At 46.0% G+C, this 5,830-nt stretch overlaps 1 pseudogene across 1 annotated transcript; it reads right to left on the reverse strand.

The window, feature by feature from the left end:
• Positions 1-450: 450 nt before the first annotated feature.
• On the reverse strand, positions 451-1,846 carry LOC310777356 (E3 ubiquitin-protein ligase XIAP pseudogene; annotated as a pseudogene). Its single transcript has one exon. The product of its transcript is annotated as an E3 ubiquitin-protein ligase XIAP pseudogene (transcript).
• Positions 1,847-5,830: the final 3,984 nt, after the last annotated feature.

Below are 5,830 nucleotides of genomic sequence, written 5' to 3' on the forward strand. Positions count from 1 at the left end.
GAGTCCAAGTGGACATTAGAGCCAAGTGTGACGAAATTCAGTCAAGGCGTGTCTGACATACGTACGTCCATCCTGTTTGTTAACGCGATATCTCAGGAATGCCTTGACGGAATTTTGTCAAATTTGGCTCAAATGTCCACTTGAATTCAAAGATGAACTGATTCGATTTTGGTGGTAGGTTTCAAAAGCTTTTGCCATACAGTAACAGGTAACGTAGGCAATGGATCCAATACGCTTTTTTGTGTGTGGTAAAACTATTTAGTAACTAAATATGGCGAAAGGTCTTCAGTGAAACTCACTTGAATGAATCATTTTTATTGACTGCTGCTGTGTGAGTAACAGTGAGATAACAAGTACAATGTCGAACACTAGAATTGAGCACGCGAAGCGTGCAAAACCTCTAGTTGAGGTGAAAAAGTAGCATTGGGTTTAGCTTGGCCAGAGTCCCTGTTAAGCGATGTAGGCCTTGATCTTCTGTGTTATGGCTCCACAGCAGATTGGACACTTCCTGAGTGACTCTGAACACTCGCTGCAAGTGACCAGATGACCACAGGGGATGAAGACAATACAGATGTCTCTGTCCATGCAGACGTTGCACTGTTTTTCTTTCTGCAGCTTCCATAGTTTCTCCAGTGGATCCTTATCGTTCTCCTCTGTCATGGCAGCATTACTGTCTGGAGTTTGGTTGAGGCAGTCCTGCAAAAGTGCCTCCAGGCTGGAATAGCCTGACCCCATCCTGATGTTCTTATCCAGGATGGTCTTCTCCACCAGAGCAGGCTCCAGACCCATTCGTATGGCCTTCTGAGCCATGGCTGACTGCAGCACATCCTTATGATGGCCTGAAAATCCACTCTGATAACTTGGAGCAATGTCTCGTCGTGGGCCTTGCAGCTTGATGTTACCGACAAATCCCTGTCCCTTCTCTGCTAACAGGAAACTGCATCCGGGATAGTGTTTGGCATGTTCTTCCCATGGGTCCTCCTCAGGCTGCCAGCTTTCTAAACGTCCACCACAGTGGAAACACAAAACCCTGTCTCCTGCCCCTGCGCTGTAGAAGCCAGCTCTGGCAAGTCTCTCATGGTCAATGGGGTGCTGGGCACCTGTGAAGCTATTAAGCCTATCCTCAAAGCTCTCCATGGGAGCACGAGGGCTTGTGTGTTGTCTGCTGGTCCCCTCTTCCTCCTCTGCACCTCCCTGGGATGCGACATTGCGCACATCATGCCCAAGAAAGAAAGAAGCAGTAGGGGAAATGTTTGGCATGCTCTCCCCAGGCCGTGTCCCCCACTTCCCAGCCACTCAGAATGCCTCCACAGCAGAAACACTGCACCCGGTCACTCTCCCTCAGGGAGAAGAGGCCAGCTTGGGCCAGGTCTCGGGGCCTCACAGGGGCAGCGGAGGGCCACGAGAACGTCTGAAGCCGAGTGCCCTTGCTGATCATGTGAGGGGCAATAGGGTAAGTGGACTCATCAACCACCTCTCCTGTTCTCAAACGAAACTCCATGTCTTCAACTTCACCGTTGTAAGGGGAACCATTAGTCAGTGTGGTATCAGCACTTAGGTTAATGTTACGATGGGCACATCTGAGGAACTTGCATGATGGGGAAATTTCTTTGTGCCTCTCTACAGGTGTGTCTCCCCTGCACCAGTTTTCCACAGTCTTCTGGCAGCTGAAGCAGCGGACGCGGTCGGCTTGGCCTGTGAAGTAGAAGCCAGCCCGGGCCAGTCGCTTTGCTGACACCTGCTGGGCCAGGCTGGAACCATGCAGGGAGTCCAGGCGGCTGGTCATTAAGGACCAGTCAGCATAGTGGTTTGATTCCAAGTCACTGTGTTGTCTGAGATAAGACATGTTAGGACGAGGCTAGGTGCCGGTCCTACTTATCGGCTCTGCAGGGAAGGTTTTATGACATCACTAAAGATGTCACAATGTCTATGACATCATCAGTGTCTTTAGAGTGATGTCACTGTTGGTTTGTTGGTCGGTTGGTTGGTTGGTCCACAAAAAGTTCCAACATTGGGAACCGCATGCCAAGACAACGTGATTGTGATGTTCTTTTTGGCCCTTAGTCCATGCCCAACATCAAAGTTGTATTTGGGTTCCATGTTTCTCAGGTTGAGCTTGGTGTTTTCACCTCGAAGGACAATACTATCCCACAGCACTACCTGGTTTAGAGAATGACTCTCTGTAGCGTACTCTGCAAACAGATAGAGGTACAGCTGTTTGACATTCCAGTCAAAGATTGGCTGAAAATCAGCCGAGAGGTCGAAGGCGATACCTGTAAAGTCATCTTCATGTGCATTCTTCAGCGTGGCTCTGTAGATGTGGATGTCCACAGGAACTTGTCGGTCTTTGAAAACTGTCATGATGAAACAGCTGAAACCTAAGAGCGCCATGACGCTCAGGCAGAAGAAGAAGAGAGAGTTGGCTCTGCACAGAACATTATTCATCCTCAAATATCAGCTGAAGGTCCAGGATTGACAGGATAAGAATAATGATTAATCAATTGAACTAGGAATTTTGATCACACATAGAATTGGCGATGCCGAGATATTTAGTTGCCTGAGTTGCACCGGTCCTAGTTATAGCCTCTGCAGGGAAGGAGTTATGACATCACTGATGATGTCATAGAAATTGTGACATCATCAGTGATGTCATAACTCCTTCCCTGCAGTCTCTTATTCACAATAATAATAAAAAGTTTAAACAGGTTGAACTTTGAGCTGCAGCACAAGGTGGCAAATTCGAGAGGTGCGCGCTGCCAAGTGTCACGCTGCCGCATAGTTGGGAGGCACCGCTCTCCCCATAGGAAAACAACAAGGCAGCGGACAGCGCACAGCTGTTTTACTACAGATCGCCACCTCCATCTCTCCTTCCCTCTCTCCCCTGTCCCTCCGTCTCTGTTGCCTCTTCCTTGTTTTCTATTTCCTTGTTTTCGGTCGACTCTTACTGTAAGCGGCTTTGGGTCATTGAAAAGCGCTATATAAAATAAATGAATTATTATTATTATTATTATCATGTGTGGGAGGGCTTTAGCAGGCACAGTTGAGTTTTCACTCTAGGAGGCTGACATTTGGCATGGAGGTTGTGTGTGTGTGTGTGTGTGTGTGTGTGTGTGTGTGTGTGTGTGTGTGTGTGTGTGTGTGTGTGTGTGTGTGTGTGTGTTCATGCCATTTGGTTAAAAAGGGAGGTGGTGGGGGCAGCTTTGCAAAAAATTGTGTGCGACCAAACTCATGTCTTTTTGTCATTTAGTAAAAGTCTTGCTTAAGTGAAGTCAGTGTGTGTATCTGTACCAGTCCAGCAGTCTTGACTTCACACTGTCCACAGATCCTTCCCCTTGGCCTGTGTCTCTTGCTTGTCAGAAGAGCGATGGTCGCAGGTGGAGGTGGAGGCGCAGGCGGGGCTGAAAAGAGGGAGTGTATTCTTGTTAAAGGGACCGTTAACCCCAAAGACCTTTTTGGTGTGAGGTGTGGAGTTTTGGACATATCAGCCATCGAGATGTCCGTCTTCTCTCAAATACAATGGAACCGGATGGCACTCGGCTTGTGGTGCTCAAAGCGCCAAAAAAATGCATTTGAAAAACTCAACAGCAATGTCTCTTTCCAGAAATCATGACCCGGTTACACAAGATAATTCACAGACCTTGTTGTGAGCAAGAAAGAAAACAGTTTCCCAGCCCAGACATTGATAAGAACTGAAGGCTATTAGGTTCTCCCACATGGGAAAGCATGACATTTTGTGGCAACACTCGCACTACTCTACCTCTGGGCTGTACCTTCTATACCCTTCGGCTAGCGCACCCCGTGTAGTTCGGTCGAAAGAAAATAGTTCCTACATGAAACTGCTCGAAACAAGGTCTGTGGATTATCTTGAGTAATCAGCTAATCAAAGTGGAATGAAGAAAACTGGAGCAGCTCGGACCATTTAGATACATTTCATTGAGGTGCAGAGTAGAGGACTAACGTTTCAACGCCACATGCGTCTTCATCAGAGTCATGACAGACATCAGAGTCATGATAGACAAAGTCTGTCAAATCCCAACTAAAAACCTACCTGTTCTCCCATGCTTACAACCTCCAACCACCTCCTCCACCCTCACCACACGCCTCTCCCTTTTCCTCTCTCCCCTGTCCCTCCCTCACGCTCCCTCCCTTCTCTCTGTTTTCCATATATCCCTGATTAGTCATTTTAATTGTTATCTGTATCTGTTGCCTGTTGCTCGTTTCTATTTTTTTAGTTTTCTGTGGACTCTTACTGTGGGCGACTTTGGGTCATTGAAAAGCGCGATATAAAATAAATTAGTTATTAAAATCATAAACCACGTGACAAATAATCCAATGGAGTGTCCAAAATGCAGTTTGCATTGGGCTAACATGGACCACTGAGAATCAGAAGTGTTTTTATTTACACAAGTCAACTTTGCACAACAATGCACATGGGGCATCATCACATTATGACTTATTTATTTGAGGATTTTCCGCCTCGGGATTCATTAAAAATGTAATATTTCGGCCCACTGTTTCTGCCCTACCAGATCCCATGGGCGATCCCGTACTCTGACCTCCATGTGGAGGTTAGAAAGAAAGTTTCCCCGCGGGGATCAAGAGAGTATCAAATTCCTATAACATCATTTTGATTTGAGTCAAACACCATGCACCATGCACAGGAGAGGACCATACGCTTCTGAGTACCCTGCTGTATCAAGTTGCTCCCTATGCAGCACAGCCCCTGTCTGCTAGCTCCTCCTGGCTGTTAACCACTCACCTGTCAGCGGTTCATCCTTCAGCACTCGGATCTTCACCTTGCCTGCTGACAGCTGCTGGGAAAACACGGAGAAACCGAATATTGACAGCAGCCGCTACACCTGTGATTCTTCAACTCATTTTCAGCCTTTGTCCCAAACTGATTACTCTCAGCATGTGGACAAGTGACTGAAGCAAGTCTGTGTCAGCTTCAAACAGTCTCTTTGTATCACGTTGCTGCTTTCAGACTGGAGGAGGTGTTTCTATTTTATTGTTTTACATTATGACACCACTTCACACTGCGGTTATTGCCTCTCAATGACAATCACTGTTTTGACAACCATTGTGACGCCACCTTTTACACAGAGACACTTAACAGCAGGGGCTGCTTTCTGCTCAAATTGAAATGCTAGTCTGTGAATTCAATCATTCTGCTTCTTTTTGTTGTTTTGACTCTTGCAGTAGCTCAATTACAGTATGCTCAATGTTGAATATGGATATGGATACAGACAGAGCCTTCTGTCCGTAATGTTCATTTCCTCCTTATGTGTGCATGTTGTCTGAAAGCTAGTATGGGTATGGATGAAACAGAGCAGTACCCTCTTTTTCCAACTGTTGCGCCTGTTGCTTAATGCACTTTTTATACCCTTTTTTAATTTTTTTAAATTTTTGTTGTGATCCTTTTAAATGTCCATTTTATTCTATAGATAAATTGATTTATTCTACTATGCAGGGACGGAGTGTAAGTGTGCAGGGATGCAGTGTAAGTGAGCAGGGATGCAGTGTAAGTGAGCAGGGATGCAGTGTAAGTGAGCAGGGATGAAGTGTAAGTGTGCAACCCAATGGGTCCTCTATAAGTTCTTTTTGCAACTGCTGTGCCTGTTGCTTAATGCACTTTTTATAAAGTTTTGTTGTGATGCTTTTAAATGTCCATGTTATTCTCTTCTTCTATTCTTTTATTTTCCTGTCAACCATTTTATGTGAAGCACTTTGAATTGCCTCTGTGTATGAAATGTGCTATACAAATAAACTTGACTTGACTTGACTTGACAAGCTGACTGACACACAAACACACGCTAGCTGACTCACACAC

Source organism: Poromitra crassiceps (assembly GCF_964638095.1).
Source record: "Poromitra crassiceps genome assembly, chromosome: 5".
NCBI lineage: Eukaryota > Metazoa > Chordata > Actinopteri > Beryciformes > Melamphaidae > Poromitra > Poromitra crassiceps.